Here is a 24,419-nt window from a genome sequence, read left to right on the forward strand (position 1 = left end):
AGTTTATCTCTCAGACTTGTGGAGGAGAAAGAAATTTGTGACCAAAGATGAACTAGAGACCATTACTGATCACAGAATAGAAAATTTCGATTACATCAAATTAAAAAGCTTTTGTACAAATAAAACTAATGCAAACAAGATTAGAAGGGAAGCAACAAACTGGGAAAACATTTTCACAGTTAAAGGTTCTGATAAAGGCCTCATTTCCAAAATATATAGAGAACTGACTCAAATTTATAAGAAATCAAGCCATTCTCCAATTGATAAATGGTCAAAGGATATGAACAGACAATTTTCAGAGGATGAGATTGAAACTATTACCACTCATATGAAAGAGTGTTCCAAATCATTATTGATCAGAGAAATGCAAATTAAGACAACTCTGAGATACCACTACACACCTGTCAGATTGGCTAAGATGACAGGAAAAAATAATGATGAATGTTGGAGGGGATGCGGGAAAACTGGGACACTAATGCATTGTTGGTGGAGTTGTGAACGAATCCAACCATTCTGGAGAGCAATCTGGAATTATGCCCAAAAAATTATCAAATTGTGCATACCCTTTGATCCAGCAGTGTTTCTATTGGGCTTATATCCCAAAGAAATACTAAAGAAGGGAAAGGGACCTGTATGTGCCAAAATGTTTGTAGCAGCCCTGTTTGTAGTGGCTAGAAACTGGAAAATGAATGGATGCCCATCAATTGGAGAATGGCTGGGTAAATTGTGGTATATGAATGTTATGGAATATTATTGTTCTGTAAGAAATGACCAGCAGGATGAATACAGAGAGGACTGGCGAGACTTACATGAACTGATGCTAAGTGAAATGAGCAGAACCAGGAGATCATTATACACTTCGACAACGATATTGTATGAGGACATATTTTGATGGAAGTGGATTTCTTTGACAAAGAGACCTGAGTTTCAATTGATAAATGACGGACAAAAGCAGCTACACCCAAAGAAAGAACACTGGGAAACGAATGTAAACTATCTGCATTTTTGTTTTTCTTCCCGGATTATTTATACCTTCTGAACCCAATTCTCCCTACGCAACAAGAGAACTGTTCGGTTCTGCAAACATATATTGTATCTAGGATATACTGCAACATATCCAACATATAAAGGACTGCTTGCCATCTAGGGGAGGGGGTGGAGGGAGGGAGGGGGAAAAAAATCGGAACAGAAACGAGTGTCAATATAATGTAATTATTAAATAAAAAATTAAAAAAAAAAAACAAAAAAAACCAAAAGCATTGGTACTGTCTTGTTAAATTTAGTACATTATATTTCAAACCAAACTATACCTAATAGATATTTATATTATACAGTTTCACATAGAATCCATGTTTTCTGTTCTTTGTATATGAAAAATGTTCATGTCTGTTAAGTTCATAATGAAAAAAATTAGGTTAATGAACTTTTTAAAAGAAATTTGAATGAGATAAAGCATGCAATGCTCCATAGAGAGTTGTCTCAGAGTTATGAAGACCAAAGGTTATCAACTTCTTATTGTCCCAATCAGCTTTCCAAAGTCCTGAGCTATTAAAATGTATTGGTGAAGTAATGACTCAACAAATGTTCATTAAGTTCCTACTTTTGCCAGACACTGTGCTAGGGAGACAAGTATAATCAATGAAACTATAGCTACTGTAAATAAGTACTTATATTACAAGTCCCCTTCATCAATGAAATCACAGGTCCAGATTAAATAAACTATCAAAAAACACCACTATAATGTACCACTGTACCACTATAAAGCTATTTATTATGCAACATATAAAAGTACATAGAATTATAGGACACTTATAAGGTTTAATAACTATCTCTATATTCTTATATTCTGTATTCTTTGGCTCAAGCAACAGAAGCTGACTGTGATTAAAATTAGCCAATACTTACATTAATAAGTCTCTCTTATTTCTGCAAGAATGCCACAATTGTTTCAAATTTTTCCCCATTCTCTAAAACTCTATTCCTTCTTCCCTTCATTTTCCTGTAATGACCTTGTCTATTTTACTGAGAACAGGACCATCTGATGTGAGTTCATTCAAATTCCTTCCTCTTTAACTGAAATTCCTCCAAAATTTTTACTCACACTACCCTTTTCACTTGTTTCAAAGAAAGAAATAGCTCTCCACATTGTCAAGGCTAACCTATCCATCTTTGCTTTTGGTACAAACCTCCCTCATCACTTTCCCTGCACTCTCTATAAGAAATAGCTCTATTATTGGTCCAATTATTTAAGAAATATGTCTTTGATTTCTCTCTCTTCCTCCCTTCTCTCTCAGCATGTCCTATACTTAAAAACAACTACCATCTTCATCCTTCCCTACTATGTTTTTCTCTTATTCCTTTGTACCATCAAACTTCTCTAAAGAATAGTCTATATTTTCTGTTTCTATCTAACCCATATACACTCCTTAATCCTAACTCTTTGGATTCTTTACCCACCAATCAACTTAAATTGCCCTCTCAAAAGTTATCAATGAAGGTACAAAGCCAAATGACCTTGCCTCATTTCTCATCCTCCTCAACATTTATGCAGAATTTGGTGCTGTTATTTTTATTGCTTGCAATCCTATTTTAGGATAATTTCTTCTTCAATCCCTAAAGGAAAAATGCAGATTCTAATGGTTTGCAATACCCTTCTTGAAATCCTCTCTCAGTTTCTGTGACATGTGCTGACCTGGTTCTCCACCCATGTTTCTTACTTGTTCTCTTACAGTGGCTTCTTTGGTAGAAATTTTTCCTTCACTTTAAGGCTAAATTTAAATATTTAGGATTTTTGTTCTCATCACTCTTCTTTCTGTATGATAGCTTGCTCAGTAATCACATCTGCTTTCTGAATCTTTTTTTAGGACTTTGCAAGGGATGTGCTTGATTTGACTTCCAAAAGTCACTGCTAAACTTTCATTGTGAGCATTTGCATCTACCACTAAAAACTGTGACCTGATTTATTTTGCTGATTGTCTAGACTTGAAAAAATGATGGAGAAAGTGTTGTTGATATAAATTAAATTTAAAAGTGTGCAAGAACTTTCAGAGGTGGCACTAAGATGGTGGAGTAAAGCCAGGAAGCTGCTCAATCTCTCCCAATTTCCCTCAAAAACCACATGAAACCAAGCCTCTGTACAGAGTCTGATGGAATGAAACCTCTCTTCAGCTCAAGACAGACTGTAAGGAGGAAGAGAGGAAAAGGAGGAGGAGGAAAAAACAGAATCTTGACCATAGAAAGCTATTATGGTGACAGGGCAGACCAAAACACCAACTCAAATGAGATCAGAATGTGCACAGAAGAAATCTCAAAGAGTGATGTGAATTAGTCTCAAGCCCAAAGAGGTTTCTTAGAAGTGCTTTTAAAAGACTTTATAGAGATCATTATACACTTCGACAATGATATTGTATGAGGATGTATTCTGATGGAAGTGGATTTTTTGACAAAGAGACGTAACTCAGTTTCAATGGATAAATGATGGACAGAAACAGCTACACCCAAAGAAAGAACACTGGGAAACGAATATGAACTATTTGCATTTTTGATTTTCTTCCCGAGTTATTTTTACCTTCTGAATCCAATTCTCCCTGTGCAACAAGAGAATTGTTCAGTTCTGCAAACATATATTGTATCTAGGATATGCTGCAACATATCTAACATATATAGGACTGCTTGCCATCTTGGGGAGGGGGTGGAGGGAGGGAGGGGAAAAATCGAAACATAAGTGAGTGCAAGGGATAATGTTGTAAAAAATTACCCTGGCATGGATTCTGTCGATATAAAGTTATTATTAAATAAAATTAAATTTAAAAAAAGACTTTATAGGCAAATAAGAGTGGTAGAAGAAAAATGAGAAAAGAAATTACAGGTATTCCAACAATTTGGAAAAGGAAAGAAAAAAAATTTGGAGAAAACAATTCCTTAAAAAATACAATTGGCCAAAGGAAAAAAAAAATCCACTCAAGATAAGACCACCTTCAAAAGTATAATTAGCCAAACGGAAAAGGAGATACAAAAGTTAACTGAAGAAAATCACACATTAAAAATTAGAATGGGGCAAATGAAAACTAATGATTGTGTAAGACAGCAAGAATCAGTCAAATAAACTAAAAAGAATGAAGAAAAAAAAAAAAGGAAGAAAATGCAAAATACCTCATAGGACAAACAGCTGACCTGGAAAAATGAATCAGAAGAGACAATTTTTAAACTATTGAATTTTTTATTCAATTTCACTTGCCTACCTGAAGTCCATGACCTAAAAAGGAGTCCCAATAAGAAAAGTGTGTAGGGATACATTTTCTCCAAGGAAGTTAGTTATTAAATGTTTACTAGAATACCAGGGCTTATACCCCATTCTCTTTTTAGTCCCCCTTTGAGGGTTATAAAGTAAATAGAGTCCAGATGCTTCAGAAAAACTTATGATCCCAAAGATCTTTCTGGGAAGAAAGAGTTAAAGATATACTGTCCAAACAGAAACAAGGACCTCTGCACACTTAAATAATTCTCCCAATCTCAGCAAGTAACCTTCTTGTTTTTGGCTAAGAGTCACTGGTTCCATTGAGCTTTGGATTCTTATATTTGTCTGTTCCCTCTGCATACTACACTTTGCTATGACCCTCACCAGCTTTGGAACATGCTTTGATCTACTGTTCACATAATTTCAATGAAGCAACCTGTGACCTATATGTCTGAGGGACCTCTTTTGTAAAAGGTCACATATATTGGGCTAATAAAAAGGGGGACTGAACCCCAAAGAAATCATTTTTCTCACTTTGTCCCACAAAATCATTACCACTAGGTAATTCCAGGAAATCTCAAAATCAAAGCTTAGATAGATAGTTATGAATCCTGTCTAGGTTCTCCTCCAAATATGAGTAATAAACCTCCTTTTAAAGTATTCCACATATACTATGAGTATCAGTTGTATAACCTCTATTTGTCCACCACAGAATATGGTTCAGACATAAAAGATTCATATTCCACATTAACAAATGGGGATTAAGAATACTAGATATCTACCTTGCACTTAACTACTTTGCATATATTTGTATTTATTCAATTTATAGTTTTGCTGTATATGTTTAAATATGTATTCATCATGTCATACATTAAATGTAACTTCTTTGTAAGTAGAGATTGTTTCATTCTTTGTATTTATATTTCTAGTACCTAGCACAGTACTTTGCACAATAGTAGTTACTTAATCTTACTGATTGATTGAATTCAATGGTTATCTTGATTTGAAAAGAGAATTATAAAATTCTCAGGAATTTCTAGGGTTTTTTCTAATTCTTTCTGTAATAGTTACTTTTCTTTAAGGCCTCAGATGCTCTGTATTTGGTGTACATATAAGCATTATTACCATTATCTGACTTTCTATTTTAATTAGTGTTTTAAAAAATACCTAATTTTATCCTTTCAAATGTTTTTACATTACAAATTTATTAATATTTGCTTTGAGTCTAATAATATTCCTTCTGTCTTTTGTTTTGTTCCTTTGGATCCTTTTCTAATTACTTAAACACAGATTCAACTGATTTATTTTCTTTTTTATCATATGTCTTATTAAGAGATGTGATTGGATAACAAAAAAATTGTATACGCTATATTTTATTAACAATTATTCTTTACATGTTATTATTTTCATACTTTTTAAATCCAGATTTAGAAGTATAAATTTTCTTCAAATTTCCATGTACAGAGTATCATTTAGAAAGGCTTTTTTTTTTAAATCATGGATTTCTGGTAGTTCAATAATTCTTAAATTAGTTCTTCTTGATTTATTTTTAAGGTCAGTTGTTTTTCCAATGAGATATTTCACATTTTCTTCTTTTTTTTTTTCATATGTTTAAGTTTGTTTTATTATGTCTTGTTATTTCATAGAGTTATTGGTTTATCTTGCCTGGTTATAAATTTTAAAGAATTATTTTCTTTAATGATATTTTGTACTTCTTTTTAAGAGAAACAAAGAAAAAGACTGAAATTATAAAAGGTATGGGGAAGAAGCAAACTCATAGGTCTTGAACATAAATGAGATAAATCAACAAAGACAATATGAACAGCAGAAATAAATACACTCTCCAGATCTAGTAAATGAATTCAGGTATTTATGAATAAAGGAAAATGATCCAAATCTTAATGATATCTGAGACTGTAGAATTGAAGGAGACAACGGAATCACAACACATTTTCTCTGAGGGGTTAAAAAGAGAAATAAGATTTAGGAGAGCAGGATGTATACCCTCTACAGCAAAAGCAATAGGAAGAATAAAAAATAAATTAAACTCTACAATGATTAATGTTATTACAGCTAATAGTCTTGAGACTTCCATGACTGTCTCCCTTTATGGGAAGCTATCGCTTACAACTGTATGTCCCAGAAGAATATCTTGCCAACAGTCAGTATATTTTTTTCCCTGTGCCTGCATGAACCCCCAATCACTTGTGTGCTCTGAATACTGTCATGCAATTCAGCCAACAATTCAACATATAAATATCCTCCTTTTATGAAGAGTGCTTGGAATATTTCTCTCTAGTTGAATGAACTCCAATACAGCATTGCCCTTATGTTTGTTATGCTGTAAATTAGTGTATGTGGCTGATTTATACTTGGTTAATATGTCAATGAACCCTTGCTGACTTTTGCTCTCTACAACTGGGTTTACAGAACCATGCTCCTTTAGCAGAGGTACTACTACTAAAAATCTTTGTTGTGATATCTTGTTTATGCCTAAAGAAAAAACTGTGGGTCATGCAGAATACTAGAAGAAATAACTCCTTAATGAATTCAGATGCTGAAAATAGTTTGCTTAACAATTAGAATCAATTCAATTCAAAGCTTTATTAAGCTTTATTGATAAGCAGTAATGAAGTTAGGGAAGGGGAAAAGAAAAAAGGGAACTAATACCAACTTTTTTCTTTGATCTCTTTGGGATATAGATCTAGTAGTAGTATTGCTAAATCAAGATTATGAACATTTTAATACCTTTTCAGGAAAAGTTGCAAATTGTTCTTCAAAATTGTTGCACTAGTTCACAAACACACCCAGAGTTTATTAGTGTACTTATTTTTCATGTCATTTCCAGTAATTTAAATTTTTACTCCTAAGGGTTCTGATAAAAGCCTCATTTCTAAAATATGTAGAAAATTCACTCAAATTTATAAGAATTCAAGCCTTTCTCCAATTGATAAATGGTCAAAGGACACGAGCAGACAATCTGCAAATGAAGAAATTAAAACCATTTATAGTCATATAAAAATGTTCTAAATCACTATTGATCAAAGAAATGAAAATTAAGACAACTCTGAAGTACCACTATACACCTCTCAGATTGCTAAGATAACAGGAAAAAGATAATGATAAATGTTGGAGGGGATTGTTGGTGGGATTGTGAACTGATCTAACTATTCTGGAAAACGATTTGTAATTATTCCCAAAGGGTCATCAAATTGTGCACACCCTTTGATCCAGCAGTGTCTCTACTGGGCCTCTATCCCAGGGATCATAAAAAAAGGGAAAGGGACCCACATGTACAAAAATATCTGTGGCAGCTATGTTTATAGTGGCAAGAACTTGTAAACTGAGTGGATGTCCATCAATTGGAGAATGGCTGAATAAGTTAAGATATGTGAATGTTATGGAATATTATTGTTCTATAAGAAACAATTAGCAGGATGATTTCAGAGGGGTCTGGAGAGATTTACATGAACTGATGCTAAGTGAAGTCAGTTGAACCAGGAGAACACTGTACACAAGCAACACAACAGCAAGACTATATTATAATCAAATCTGATGGAAGTGGCTCTTTTCAACAATGAGGTGATTCAGGCTAGTTCCAACGGTCTTGTGATGAAGAGAACCATCTGCACCCAGAGAGAACTGTGGGAACTGAATGTGGATCTCAACATAGTATTTTCACGGTTTTTTTTTTTTTTTTTTTTTTTGGTTGTTTGTTTGCACATTGTTTTTATTCTCATTTTTTTTTCCTTTTTGATCTGATTTTTCTTGTGCAGAATGATAATTGTGGAAATATGTACAGAAGAATTGCACATGTTTCACTTATATTGGAATATTTGCTGTCTAGGGGAGGGTGTTGGAGGAAGAGAAGAAAAAAAATTTACAACATAGGTTTTGCAAGTGTGGATTTTTGAAAATTATGCATATCTTTTTAAAATAAAAAGCTTTTGGGGCAACTAGGTGGTGCAGTGGATAGAGCAGCAGCCCTGAAGTCGGGAGGACCTGAGTTCAAATCAGACCTCAGACACTTAATACTTCCTACCTGTGTGACTCTGGGCAAGTCACTTAACCCCAATTGTCTTAGCAAAAAAAAAAAAAAAAATAATAATAATGAAAGAAAGAAAAGAAATGTTTGTGATTCGTGTAAGTTTTTTCATATCCTTCAACTCTGATTAAGCTGTTGTTTCAATTAGCTTTTAGTTGACTTGCTAGGGTTCTCTAAGTAAAGCATAGTATCATCTGCAAAACATAATAATTTTTAAAATGATTTCCCATGCTTTTCCTTTAAATGTGTTTTTCTTGTTTTATTGTTATAGCTAGCATTTCTAGTAGAGTATTGAATATTAATGATGATGAACGTTCTCATTTCCCTTTTGATGTTATTCAAAAGACTTTCTGTTTATTCTCATGGAAGATAATGCTTGCTCTTGGTTTTAGATAGATGCTTCTTACTTTAAGCAAAGATCCAGGTATTTTTATGCTTTCTAGGGTTTTTAATAGGAGTGGGTGTTGTGTTTTATCAAAAGTTTCCTGGATCTCCTGAAATAATCATAAATATGATATATACATATAAATATATATGTAATTTTAATATATAAAAATAATATATTAATATATATCTTATAATGAGAAGCAATTACATAATCAATTACATGTATACATTATAAAAATCAATCACACACATGCATATTTTCCCTGTCCCCCAAAATTGAATCAGCCCTCTAAATATTGGTATAAATCCAGGCTAATCATATTATGTGATCTCTGTGACATATTGTTATAATCTCCTTGCTAATAATTTTTTAAATTTAAATAGTAAAAAAATTTTAAAATTTTGCATTACATTTATTGGGGAAAATGGCCCATAATTTTCTTTCTCTGTTTTTCTTCTCCTTGATTTAGGTATCAAAACCATATTTGCATCATTGAAATATGACTCATTTATGTACTTTTCCCAAACATTTATTAGAATTACTTGTTCTTTAAATGTTTGATAGAATACTTATAAATCTGTCTGGCTTTGAGGTTTTTCTTAGGGAGCTCATTTATGAATTGTTTAATTTCTTTTTTTCTGAGATATGATTATTAAGTATCATGTTTCTGTTTATATTTTGCAATATTCAACTATTTTATTTAGACCATAAGTTTCATCTGCATCTAACTGGGTAAAATATCCTCTAATAATTAGTTTTATTTTATTCTCCAGGGATCTATATTAATTCTCTCCATTTTTATAGTGGTAATTTAGTTTTTACTGTCTTTTGAAAAATTAGTCAATGGTTTATAATTTTTTTGTTTTCCATAAAAAAACCTTGATCCTGGATTTATTCACATTAATTTTTTAAATGTTCATATTTTACTTTTTATTAATTTTTTCTTTAGTTTCCAGGACTTCTATTTTTATATATAGTTAGGAGTTTTTAATGCTGTTTTCTGGGCTTTAAAGAATTAATAAATGCTCAATTTGTCTATCTTCTTTTTTTTCTTTATTAATAAGCATTCAAAGATAAAAATTTTCACCTAAGAATTATTGTAGCTGCATTCCATAATTTACTTTGTCTCATTGCTGTTATTATCTTTAATAATTGTATTTTTTTTATTTGTTCTTTGGCTTCTTCATTCCATAGCATTAGATTATTCATTTTAATCTAAGCATTTAAGGCCCTGTATTGGACATAATTTTTATTGCATTATAGTGAGAAATGGATGCATTTAATATTTATGACTTTCTGCATTTGTTTGTGAGATTTTTATGCCCTACTACATGGTTAGTTGTGGGTTTTTTGTTTTGTTTTGTTTTGTTTTGTTTTGGTGAAGGTGCCATGTATTCTTAATAATAGATATATTTCTTTTTAATTTCCATTCAATATTCTCCACAGATTTAATGTATTTATTTTTTCCAAAATTCTGGTCTTTTCCTTAACTCTTTGTGATATGTAACATGTAATAAATATGGAGCAAATAATAATATGGAAATCATTAATAATGAGGGGAAGGCAGCTCAAAAAAACCTTAAATGTTCACCTCATATCCAGTATATTTGCAAAGATGACAAGGATAGGAATAGTCAGTTTTGGAGAAATTGTGAAAAAGCATGAGTTCTAATGTTTTGGAGGAACGATGAACAGACAATTCTAAAAAAAGAATTTGCTATAATGCAAAAATGTCTATATCTTTAAATCTAGATATTTTATTGTTAAGTATATACCCTAAGGAGAAACTGTCAAAAAGAATGGTTATGTGTACACCGAAATATTTGTAGTAGATCTTAACTGGAAACAAAACAGATGCCCAGAGTATAGTATATGAATATAATAGAATATTAATGTACTCTAAAAAACAATGAATATGATGAATATAGAGACACAAAAAGACTTATTTTAATTGACTCAAAGGGAAGTAGATAGAGCCAAGAATACAATATACACACAAGAATTATATTTTCTTTTTTCACAGTGGAATTAGCAGTTACTTTTGAGAGATAAGGTAAGAAACAAGGTAACAAATGGTCAAGGAGTGAAGGAGAGGAAAAGAAACAGAAACATTAATTTTAGGTGACTTTTTCAGAGAATGTGAAGAGATATGTAAGATGATTCCTCAAGAGGACGATAGATAGTAGTTTAAGTTTTCTAAAGAGGTGAGAGGCTTGGAGATATTTGAAAGCAATATGGTAATAATTAGATGACAGGTTGGGAAAGTTTGACAGAGACTATAAGTTGCTGGAGATGGGACTGGATTGAATGAAGCTCATAAAGTAGTGTAGCTGGTCTTGCTAAGGTAAAGGAAAATCTCATCATTAGAGAGAAGAAAATATCAGAAAGTTTTGAAGTTGAATGGATGTTTCCCATCAAAGTAAATAGTGTGGGTCCTCAACTGCGAGGTGATTAGAGGGTTGGAGGTTTGTGATGGAAAATGAAGGTTTGAAATTGGTTTTAAGATGAATGAGCTAGACAATCAATACAGAAAAAATAAAAGAATTGCTTTTTTATAGTGAGATCTCAGTTGAATTTGGAATTTATAATGTATCCATTCAGCACAGTTTTTAAGATTTCCTCCAACTCCATTGTGAGTAGGAGCAAGGGGGAAGCTGATGGGAATAATTCAGGGTAGATATTTGTCAGAGCATGAGCTGGAATAAGATAATGGGGCAAGAGATTCAAGAGGAAAGGAAAGTGTATAGTTGAAAAGACTAACTATAGGAATAAGTTTGGAAAAGGTGGAAATTGAAGTCAAAGCAGAGTTAGTATCCTGAATATGTAGAGTGGTAAGGGGTTTTTGAAGCTCTAAGAACAAAGAATAAGTTTAGAAGGAATAAGGCATAGAAAATGCAGAATGACAGATTGTGGTCAGAGGAATATTAGTTTATAATTAAGGAATAGAACATTTGATTCAGTACTTATGTTGAAATAAAGCAAGAGGTCATGAGATTTAAGGATGCTGAGGAATTGGGAGGTTTTGCATTTTAAAGAACCATTGATGTGAATGATGAAGTAACCCAGTACAAAGCCAATAATTAGAGAGGAATATGAAAATTCAGATGCTTAACACTTTGAGAAATAAAGAGTAGCCTGACGGCTGGCCTAAAACAGTTTCAATGGATTCTGTGGAAATTTTGATTGGAGTGTACTTTTAAGAATGAGAGGTTGCCTAGTAATAGTGGTAAAGGATGGCTAGGGAAGTGACATTGGAGAACAAGGAGTATAATCATTTCCCTTTAAAAACTAATGTACTAGGGGTGTGAGAAAGAGTGTAGTCAATTCTGGGGAGCATGACCTGAATAGTGAAGTTTAGAAATCATGCCATGATGATATTAATAGAACAGATAACTATCATTCAAATAACAAGTTACCAGTAAGTAGATTTAAAAGATCTAAGAAATCTTTGATGTTCATCAATGATGACTATGTATGGGTTGCAATAAAAATAAAAGGAAAGTCAGGGGAAAGTGAATCACTACTCATCCTTTATGAAGTCTTCTCCAAATAGATCTGTACCTTTGACTCCCTGCTGAACTTCCTGTGCCTTCCCAGGCTATCAAACCTGTTTAGTCTGTGTTTAGTTTGCAGGACTCCAGGTCATCCTGATCTGGCATTGATCCCCCAGAAGAGCCAGCCCACAGATCAGCAAAAGCTGAGAAGTTTTGGGAACAGATATGCTAGAATGGAGGACAATGGAGATGCCGGAATAGAATGCTAAACAAGCTGGATAGGAGGAGAGAACATTGCTCTGAGAATGTTAGTTTCTCCTTGAACCCTAAATTGACACAATTCCTTCATACCCTGACTGATTTATTTACTTTTTGTTTTCCTTTTGTTTCTTTGGCAATGTTGTGGTTTTAAAGCATAAAAGAGTAGAAATAGTAAAAAATAAATGCCTTGACCAAAAAACACTGATTTTTCTTCTTTTTTCTCTCACTTTCATGGTTTCGTGAGAACCAGTGCAGCTGATTTGTCATTGGCACTGCACAGACTGGCACCCAATGTGGGGCATTTAAGGGACATTGAGGGAAGTCTGAGATCCAGACATTTGCCAGTTCCTTGGAGATCCCCTCTGGCACAAGAAAGTTCAAACGCAAGTAGAGTCAAGGGTGAGTTTAATTTGCATTTTCTCTCTCTCATTTATTTTTACTCATTAGTCTACACTATGGGGCAAACAGTAGTTAAATAGCCCTGCAGAAATACTTATGAAAAAAATTTTAAAGCCATTGTAAGAGAAAATTGCCTCATCATCACTTCAAAGCAAATTATAGATTTCCTTAATGTGGTTCCACAAAAGTCTCCTTGGTTTCCCTTAAAAGGAACTTTAGATTTATCCCAATGGAAAGTTGTGAGAGAACAATTAACTGAACACAACAATGTGGGGCCAGATAATTTTCCCATTCTTTGTTTTCAGTTGTATAATATTTTAAAGGTGTGCGTGGCTGATCTCACTTGCTTCTGAGAGATTTCTTGGTTCAAATTGAAACAGACCCTGAGGAACTGCCTTTCTTATCTGAGAAAGCTCCAATCCAGACAGACTTTGATGAATAGCCCTCTTTGCATATCAAAGGAGGAGCCACCTCACCCTACCATGCCAGAGAGCAGCAACAGCTTTTCACTCCTGCTTTGGGGAGGGTATGGCAGCAGTTCAAAACAGCAACCTATTACTCCCTTGCAAAGGTTGTTACAGACCCACTCAGGGGGAGATTCCCTTTCAGGAGAATTTCCCTGTCACTGAAGTTCCAGATCTCAATAACCTAGGACAAGCTGGGTGATATCATACCCCTTTACCTTTGAGTTTCCTTAAAGAGTGAAAGGCTGCATCCAAGGATTATAGACCTATATCTGCTTATATAAAGAGTCTTTTAGACCAAGTTCAGCATTCTGTCTTGCCTCCACATGATTGGCACACTCTTGCATTTATCTGTCTGCAGCCAGGGGATTTTCTAACTTGGTCCACAGCATTTGAAGAACAGTGTAGGCTTCAAGCAGTAGACAACCAGACCCATAATATAAACATAAGTCAGGAACAACCAGCAGGAACAGGTCAGTACAATCAATTAGGAAGACAATTGAATTATACTTTGCAGGCATACCAACAAATTGATGTTTTCACCTTAAGAGCTTGGCAAAACATCCCCTTTACAAAAGACAGAAATGTGTCCTTTACACAGCTCAAACAAGGACCTACTGAAAATTTCAGTGATTTTCTTGCTCGACTCATGACAGCAGTACCTAGAAAGATAGAACGGCAATCAGCTGATATCATCATTAAGTAATTGGTTAGGGAGAACTGTAACCAAGATTGCAAAAAAAAAAAAAATCCCTTTTGGAGGGATCCCCAACATGTCTTTTGAGGAGATGATTGAGTGTTGTTCCTCAGTAGGCACTCAAATGTTTTATGTTGATTTATTGTCAGAAGCCATGGTTCTCTGCCCAGTTCTAGAGGCAATTGTTTGTTTGTTTGTTTTTTTAATAGCTTTTTATTTACAAGTTATATGTATGGGTAATTTTACAGCATTGGCAAATTGCCAAACCTTTTGTTCCAATTTTCCCCTCCTTCCCCCCACCCCTCTCCCCAAATGGCAGGATGACAAGTAAATGTTAAATATATTAAAGCATAAATTAGATACACAATAAGTATACATGACCAAATCGTTATTTTGCTGTACAAAAAGAAGCGGACTCTGAAATATTGTACAATTAGTCTGTGAAGGAAATGCAGGCAGGCAAAAATATAGGGATTGGGAATTCAATGTAATGGTTCTTAGTCGTCTCCCAGAGTTCTTTCGCTGGGTGTAGCTGGTTCAGTTCATTACTGCTCCACTGGAACTGATTTGATTCATCTTATTGCTGAAGATGGCCACGTCCATCAAAATTGATCATCATATAGTATTGTTGTTGAAGTATATAATGATCTCCTGGCTCTTCTCATTTCACTCAGCATCAGTTCATGTAAGTTTCTCCAGGCCTTTCTGAAATCATCCTGTTGGTCATTTCTTACTGAACAATAATATTCCATAATATTCATATACTCCTTTTATGGACTTCAAAATGTGCAGGAATCAGGGATTGAATTCCCTAATATAAAAAGACTGTTGCAGGACTTCAAAAGTTTGAGGAGATCATTGGATTCCCTGACACGTGAAACAATGGACAATAGATTGGTTTTGGACTATTTCTTGGCTGCTGAAGAAGGTGTATATGTGACTGTTGTTTACATACCCTCCTTCTAGGACTTCTGGAAATCTTTTACACTACAATGTTGATTTATATTGTTTGTTATACCATTACTTGCATGGACAATTCATGTTCACTACACCACATTGAGCCTGCACTGGCTGTGGGGAAAGTCATCACTAATAGCCTGTGTATTATTGCTATGTGCTTGTGTAGTACCTCCCATGCTGATGGGTTTGTGCATACCTGTTTCTAATAAGACCTTTCAGTCCAGAAACGCACTAACAATCCCCACTTCCTATTGTGTACTGTGTACATGACATGGGACAGGAGAATAGTGAATGTGCACATTGAGGCAATTTTTCAAAAGGATGTTTATCTAAAGATTAATGACTAGCTCAGAGTAGCCTGCAACATGGCAGGGCAAAGGACAACGATATCCAGACTGGGCAGGATGTGAATCGGATTTATAAGAGCATTGTAACTGCGCCACAGGAGAAGGAGTCATGGAGAGAAAATGTAGAGCACACCATAAACTCTTGCTAAGCGTAATGGGTGTTCTGTGAGGAGGAACGCAGCTGGAGGAGAGCTGTGCCAGAAACATCTGAAGACCTGGAATGGTAAGAAATCCAGATGATAGTGCTGTGAGTAAGGGACTTAACAACAGGCGACCGAACAGGGACCCAAATAAGCAGGGACTTGGTAGGAAGTCCCCATCGCCTTGCTATATAAAGAAGTCGGGGGAATTTAGGGCAGACTATGTCCGTTCTCATCATAAAACGCGGGGATAGTGAAGTTTGTACACATCAGATATATAAGTTAGTTAAAGGACAGGGGATACAAGTCCATATGAATATTTGTAGACAATTTGTAGAGAAACTTTGGAAGTCTTTCCCTTGGTTAGAGCATACTGGTCTTGATCCTAAAACATTGGGGGGTAGTGGGTTCCCAAATGTCTTCCTACAATAAGGAAGAGTCCAACTTTTTTTAAGACATCGATGTCCTCCTGTATAACTTAATAAAAACAGCTCTCCAAGGAGACTCTTCACTTCTACCCATTTTTGATGACTGGAGAGGCACAAACGGGTGGATCATTGCTTAGGGAGAAAAGATCACAAGCAAATAGATGTAGTAGTTGCAAAAGTGATGGTACAGAAGATCCATCTGCCTACCACCCCTTGTACCCATCATTAAATCAATTATGGTGATTTAAGGTGGTGGTAGAATTGGCGGAGACGGAGGAACTGCTGCCGCCATTGCCCAAACAGTGGCAAACAAAGGCAGAGCAGGACACACCCCTAGAAGAGAAGGAAGCCAGAAAGTTACTACAGGATGTGGCCACACTTGATAAAAGAATTGAAACAGCTACAGCCTGTACAAAAAGAAATACAGGTTATAAGTAGTCCCAAGCTCCCCCTGGTAGAGAACATACTAAAGTGGTGGAGGCTATACTTACTGCAGCAGAGAAGGGGGAGGATGTTTCAAAATGGGACAAGGAACTGTTTCCCATTGACTTAACAGACCCCGGAAGAGCCTATTCACCTATCCCTTATAAATTGCTCAAAGATTTGATACAGGCATGTAATGATTATGGTCCAAATTCCCCATTCATGTTGCAAACCTCGGAAAATTTTGCTAATAGAACAGCTTTTCTACCAGCCGATTGGAAGGCATTAGCCAATGCTTGCTTGACCCCAGGTCAGGCTATACTATGGCAAGCACAATATGAAAAGGCAGCAAAACATTTTATAACAACTCATAATTTGCCCAATCCTGAGGATGTGTTTCATGTTTTTATGGGGAAAAGTCCTTACTCTTCTATAGATAAGCAAAAAACTTATACCAATGTGTCTTATGCTGGCATAGGGACTTGTGCTATTAGAGCATGGGGAAAGACTGAGAAGGAAGGAATTGTACAACAACAGCTATCAGCCGTCAAGCAAGGGTTATGTGAGTCCATTCAGGATTACGCATCCCAGCTGAAAATGGCAGTAGACAGGCTTACTGGACCTGGGGAACCAGGGAAGGTCATTTTCCAACAATTGTTGAGGGAAGGGATGAATGGGACTTGCAAAAAGCTAACTCAGGCTCTTCCTAAGGATGCACCTTTAACAGAATTAATTGAGAGATGTAGTGAAGTGGATTATGAAACCCTCCAATTAGAAACTATGGCCGGGCTGATTGCTCAGGGAGTAACAGTTGGGATGAGAGGAAAACAGCAAAATCAGAAATGATTTACGTGTGGTAAACTAGGACATATGCAGGCTCAGGGTAGGAAGCTGCCTGCAATGGATAATAAACCTACATGCTTTGCTTATGGCCGCCTTCCAACAGCTGCAGGCCAAGAACACCTGGTACGAATAACAGTCTGAGAAATGATTCTACCTCTGTTTTCAACAGTTGATATTGAAGTAGAAGTCCCAAAAAGAGGGGGAAAATGTTTAGTTGTAGGTATGCCAGCTCCCTCTGTGGTAATAGTACATATCATGGTGTTATATTCAGGAGAAAACTTCATTTCTGTAACAAACCCACATGTGTTGCCAGCTAAGATAGATATTCAGCAACCAATAGCCCGAGCCATTCCTTTAAGTAATTCAGAGCCCTTGTTAGTTTTAATGCAACCTATTTAGGATATGCAGCCAATCTTAACAATACAAATTGAGGATAGAAGTTTACTGGAATATTAGATACAGGTGCAGATGTGTCAGTGATAAGAGCAGAAGAGTGGCCTCCCTCATGGTCCATATACAAAGGCCAAGTAGGAGTTAAAGGGGTGGGTGGTCACCAACAGGCATTTCGCTCTCATAACTTATTGACGTGGAGAGCAAATGATAAGGCAGGAAGATTTCATCCTTTCGATATTACGGGCCTGTCCACACCCTTATGGGGAAGAGACATTATGCAAGATATGGGAGTGACTTTGCAAACAAATTAATGGGGGCCATTGTACAGTTAGCTGTGCCTAAATTAAAATGAACAAATAAAAACCTATTTGGATAGAGCAATGGCCCCTAACTTCTCAAAATCTAGCTGCTTTACATGAAATTGTACAAGAACAATTGGATAAACACCATATTGAGCCCTCTTACAGTCCTTATAATTCCCCTGAATCTGTCATAAAAAAGAAAAGTGGAGCCCAGAGAATGTTAACTGACCTTAGGGCTGTAAATAGTATTATGCAACCTATGGATGCTCTTCAACCTGGCTTACCATATCCCAATGATACCCCAGGGATATGTTATAGCCATCATGGATATTAAAGATTGTTTTTATTTTATTCCTTTATATCCAGAAGATAGGGAAAAATTTGCTTTCTTGGTACCAGCCATAAATTTGCAACAGCCATCTCAGTGATATCAATGGAAGGTTCTCCCGCAAGGCATGGCAAATAGTCCAAACTATATGTCAATGGTATGTTGATCAAATAATATCACCATTAAGGGGTCGTTATGCTTCATCTGTTATCCTTCATTATATGGGTGACATTTTGGTAGCCACTCCCTCTGAGGAGCAAACACAAGCATTATTACAAGACATGATGGAATATTTGGCTAATTATGGTTTGATTGTAGCCCCGGAAAAGATGCAAACTGAACCTCCTTTTCATTATTTAGGGCATGTTTTACAGGAAACTTATATAACTAGGATGCCTCCTAAACTTAAATTGAATGATTATAATACTTTGAATGATTTCCAAAAATTAATGGGGAATATTCATTGGCTAAGAACTACTGTTCCTATTCCCTCATCACTTATGCATCCTTTATATGATATTTTGAAAGGCTCTTCAGATTTGAAATCACCCAGACAATGGACTGAAGAGGCAAAGATAGCTATACAACAAATTATGAAGCACATAACCCTGTCTACTATTAGACAGAATCAAAAATTACCTCTTAGATTTGTTCTTTTACGAGATTCTCCATTTTTCGGAGTTTTCTTTGATGATGCAGGAGTTATTGAATGGAAATATCTTCAAAAACCAGTAAGAATCTTAACTAACAGAAACCAGGCCTTAATCAATTTTTGTTGGAAGTAGTACAAAGAGGAATCTTATTGACCTGTAGATCCCTTATCATTCATTTATCACTTTCCCACTCTTACTTTGTTCACTTAATTGACTCTGAAGAGTGGGACTCTTTATTGCCTTTTTGTTCTCTTTCTAACATTAAGTTACAAAGGTTGCACGATTATATCAACAGCTTAATATAACTATTCCTTCTTCTGTGATTAGTGTAGCTCCTGTTGATGGCCCTAATATTTTTACTGATGCTATAAAAGATCATAGCGTTCGTTTTTATATACCTTCCATGAATGCTTTACACATGTTATCAACTCCTTATGACTCAACCCAGAAAAATGAATTATATGTTATTCTATATGTATTACAACATATCTCCCCACCTTTTAATATCATTATAGATAGTATGCTTATTTAGTAGTTAAGAATTTGCTGAATGCTATTATTGGTCTCTGCCAGTCCACTGTTGCTCAGTTATTATATCAAATACGACAAGCTTTGTTTGCTTTAGATCCCCCATATACATTCTACATGATAGATCACATACTGATGGAAAAGGACCAATATTTGAAGGTAACAAAATCGTTGATTCTGCTTTATATAACTGTGAAGTGCTTGATCCTGTACAATCAGCCCAAAAGGCTCATGATGATTTACAACTTATCCACTAAGTCTTTAAGAAGACTCTATGGTATAACAAAACAAGCTGAATAAGAAATGCCTTCTTATTAGTAAGTTCATTTCAAATCATTGCAAGAACGTGACTCTCTCTATGGGAACTTAACCGTTCTTTAACCTATGAGACCGGGAACGTGCCACATGTGTTTGGTTTCACTTCTGCAATTCCAGGAACTAGCCACTCCTTGGAACACAATAGATGTCAGTGCGGGTTGGCTCCCCTTCCTAATGTCAACATTAATCAAGTTATATCCTGAAACCCATCTGGCACTTCCTTCTCCTATATATAACATCCTATATAAGCAAGTTGGCTCTGTGCCTTCTTTTGTTCTCAAACCCTATAAAAACTCTGCTCATTTTAATCGTCTTTGGAATCTCACCCATGGAGATGACGATCTGCCTGGGATCTTCCTGTTCAGGACTCGAAGGCTGCTAACCCGGGGTTCCCCAGCCACTACAATTTAGAGTTGGCGCTCCCCAAAATCGGTGATGTTCTCTCTCTCTCTTTCTACTATTTTAATCATAATTCTCATTATTCTTTGTCTTTTATGTATTATTTGCTGTATTGGCTGTTATTGTAAGAAATCTATTCTGTGTATTGTGTAAGTAAATTTTACTTTCACTTTGATTGAGTCTGAGAACATCATTTATAGGAGCAAATCCGAACTTTTCCCTAAAATCACAGAACAAAAATTGGCGTCACAAACAGGATTTGCTGTATAAATGCCTTATAGTCTTCATGCCCTGCATTTTTACTTTCTCTGCTTGTCTGCTGACTTGCTGCCAGAGCAAAGTATCCAATCCTATAGCAAAGCTCTCCCTGCACAGAAGGCTGAGATCACAACCCACCCCACTCCGGTCTGCTCAGCTGTGAGCTGCCTGCCCTGCTCTCGCTGCTGCTGCCTGTCCTCAGTCTGTGCCCAATCTAAAACTGTCCCCACCCTTGAGCAAAAACAGATCTTTTCTGGCGAATTTCAAGAGATCTTCTCTTGGTAATTATTTGTGTTTTTGTTTTTGTTTTTTTTTAGTCAAGCACTAATTCTGAGGCTTGTCATGAAATAAATTCTGAGAAAAAATGCAGAGTTTAAGTAGATGTGTGCTTCCTCTCTGCCATCTTGGCCAGAAGTCCTAAAAAGCTATTCTTTTAAAAAGTAATTAGGTCTCTTATTGTTTAGTTATGTTCAACTCTTTGAGACTTTATTTGGCGTTTTCTTGGCAAAGATACTAGAGGTTTGCCATTTCGTTCTCCAGCTCATTTTACAGATAAAAAACCAAGGCAAAGAGGGTTAAGTGAATTGCTCAGAATCACACAGTAAATATATAGTCTTATAAACTCATATATTCTCTCTCTCTCTCTCTCTTTCTTTCCTTCTCTCTCCTCCTCCCTCCCCTCTGTCTCTCTGTCTCTTTCTTTCTCTGTCTTTCTCTCCCTCTCTCTCTCTCTCTCTCTCTCTCGTGTGTGTGTGTGTGTGTGTGTGTGTGTGTGTGTGTCTATACAATGTGTGTATTTTTTTTTGAGACCATATTTGAACTCAGGTCTTCCTGACTCCAAGGCTCCATGGACATGCCACCTACTTGTCCAGGGCTCTCTTACAAAGCAAAATGTATGGTTGTGTACAGGTGGCTCTGGGAAATAGAATAATCACTGTAGGATTTAGGTATGGGCCACCTGTTAACACCTCTGATCTGGATCAGAGATGTTAAACTCAAATAAATGAATCATTTCTTCCTCATGTTGACTTACAAAACAAAAAACTAACATTATCTATGTTAAATTGCATTTTTATTTTGTTAAACATTTCGCATTTAATCTGGTTCTGGCAACTGTTAGTAGTTTTGCAGGCTACTTGGAGCATGGTATAATACTTCTGGTGTAGGCCACTGACATGAAACAGGTCATGCTTTGTTGTATCTTTTTTTTCTTTTACATTTATTTTCTCTCTTTTCCTGCCTTAAATTGGAAAAGAAAAGCAGAATCCCTATAACAAATATGCATGAGCAAAACTGAAAGGAAAGAATGACATGTTTGAATATGGCTAGAGCATGGATTTTTAATCCAATGTCTCTATTTCATGAAGTTGATAGCATATTATCTTCTGAATGGTGATTGGCCGCTTCATTAATATGAATTCTTAAGTCTTTCCAAATTGTTTTTTTATGCATTTGTTTTGTATTAAAAGTTTTCCTGGGATATACACAGTAACAGCAAGATTATATGATGATCAGTTCTGATGGATGAGGCTCTTTTCAACAGTGGGGTGATTTAGACCAGTTCCAATAGTCTTATAATGAAGAGAGCCATCTACACTCAGAGAGGAGGGTGTGGGAACTGAGTATGGATCACAAGATGGTATTTTTGTTGTTGTTGTTGTTGTTTGCTTGCATATTATTTTCTTTCTTTTTTCCCTTTTTGATCTGACTTTTTTGTGCAGCATAATAATTGTGGAAATATGTATAGAAAAATTGCATATGTTTAACATATATTGGATTACTTGCCATCTAGAGAAGGAGGAGGTAGGAGGAAAGGAGGGGGAAAAAATTTGGAACACAAGGCTTTGCAAGGATGAATGTTGAAAATTATGCACATTTTGAAAATATATATTTTTTTAATGTTCTGGTCTGTTCATTTTGTTCTGCATTTCACATAAGAACAAGTTTCTCTAGGAAGAGACTCATTCCTCTATTCATTTCTCACAGCCCTAAACTTCCAATTCATTCATAAACCTTCATTTGTTCATCCATTCTTCAATTGATGGGTACTAATGCTAACACTGTAAACTCACAGTTCGACAAAGACTAAGAAATGGGCAGGCATAGTTGGAATCTACATTGCTGTAGGAAACATCCACTAAACCAGTAGAGTATACTATGTGAAAAGTCCTAAGTCTGCTTCAGGGCTAGTCTGCATGGAGCTTTAAGACAAAGAGATCATAATCCCAAATGTGTTAACATAGGAGTTAGAAAATCATTAAAGAAAACAAAGATCTGAAAAGCAGCTGACTTAGAACAAGCAAACAAAACTGCTGAAGGACACACATCCATGACCACATTGAGGAATTAATTCACAAAAATATCCAAGGGGACGGTGGAGTGGAATACCAAAAGCAACCCCAAAAATCTAGGAACTTATTAATATAGATTCACACATCACAATTTTTCCAGCCATTTTCCAATTTAGGGACATCTACTTTAGAGGTGGGTTTTGCTGATACAAAAAAGCCTTGCTTCAAATAGTTTGATACCTATGGGACAGCTTTTCTAACTTCAACTTCTGGTATATGTGGAGAAGGAGGGTAGCAGGGTTAAGGGTAGAGATCTTGGTCATTTTTCTTGCATAATTTTAAACTTTTCAAGAAGATATCCACGAATACACTGATGACAGTGTATAAACACGCTTGACTTCCCTTAAACCTTCTAACAGTGGCTATTTTACAAGACAGAGCTGTGTCTTGGTACAACGGAGTAAGGACTAGCTAGTTTCTAACAGAACTATATTCAAGTCCTGCTCTCACACATACTAGCTTTGTGACCCTTGGGCAAGACGTTTAACCACTGTTCAGTGGCACAATGTTAACCTGCACCGATAGAAGGAGTTCTCTCACTGTACCAATAAAAGCCCAGACCCTAACCCTAATGGACAGAATTGTCCTCCACCCTGGAAGACCTGAGTCTTACTCATATACACATTGTATGTCCCCCTGGCAAAGCATTCATCCAGTTAAGACTAACAATCTTAGTTGCCTAGAGCTCATATGACGAACCTATTATGAAAGTACTAAGTTACTTGGTGACTTTTCATATAGCTCGCTCTACTGTGCATGTTGGTTTTTGCAAACTGTTCATTAAGGGAAATGTTTTTATTTGAGAATACAAAGACAAGATGGATTTACAGGCTCAACCGAAAAATGAACTTCATACTTGTAGCGCTAAATTCACACTTTGGCCCTGCCCCAAAATGTCATTCTATGGAGTTTTTAGATCTGTAAAGCACTAAGATCCGTCATTTGAACCTCACAACTCAGCACGGTGAGCAGGCAGCAGGTCCGTACAAGCAGAGCTGTACTTCGGCGACAGAGGCTGGTGATTAAAGATGGGACTCGGGACCTCTCGGGTTACCGACAAGCAAGAGCTGGCTAATGTAAGCTTTCTTTCTACTCTAGGGATGGACCTTGGACCTACTCGAGCCAGGAGCCCCCTCGGGCCGCGCTGCCCGACCCACAGACTCGTCCCGGTTCGAGCCTGAGGAGGAGGAGGAGGGTTGCCGCCCTTCCTGGAGGTCCTCGCCAGTTTATTCATCTACTAGTGAGATCGAGATGAGCGGAATTCCATCGCGGAGGGGTCGAGCTGACGTGTGGTCTGCAAACCCCACCTCCGCGATCCAACCGGAAGGAAGAGCGGAAGCTGTCCTTCCTCCCCGCCCACAACATTGCTGGGGTGCAAGAGAGCGGCTACGTGAAACACGCAGCTATCCCCCAGTTCCGTGGTCTTTTCCATGTGGGCTGGATCAAAAAAAAAACAAAAAAAACAAAAAAACAATTACGTAAGCAAAGGAAACAATGAAGGAAGTCTCTCGAGCCCCAGCCGACTCCGCAGTCGATTAGGGCAGCCCTGCGGTAAAGCAGCTACAAACAAAGGCTTCCCCACGTTCTACCAGCACCCGCTTTTCCCGGTTATTTCCAGTTTCTAACCAATCTGGGAGGCTCCCTGTAGAAATTCCCCAATTTCTGGAGGCGGGAAATGTAAGCGCCCGGGGAAAGGAAAGATTTTTATACGAAAGACCTGAACTGATGGACGATTTCTGCTATAATACCAATGTAAAAGTGAA

The sequence above is a fragment of the Antechinus flavipes genome, chromosome 1 (assembly GCF_016432865.1).
Source record: "Antechinus flavipes isolate AdamAnt ecotype Samford, QLD, Australia chromosome 1, AdamAnt_v2, whole genome shotgun sequence".
Lineage (NCBI taxonomy): Eukaryota > Metazoa > Chordata > Mammalia > Dasyuromorphia > Dasyuridae > Antechinus > Antechinus flavipes.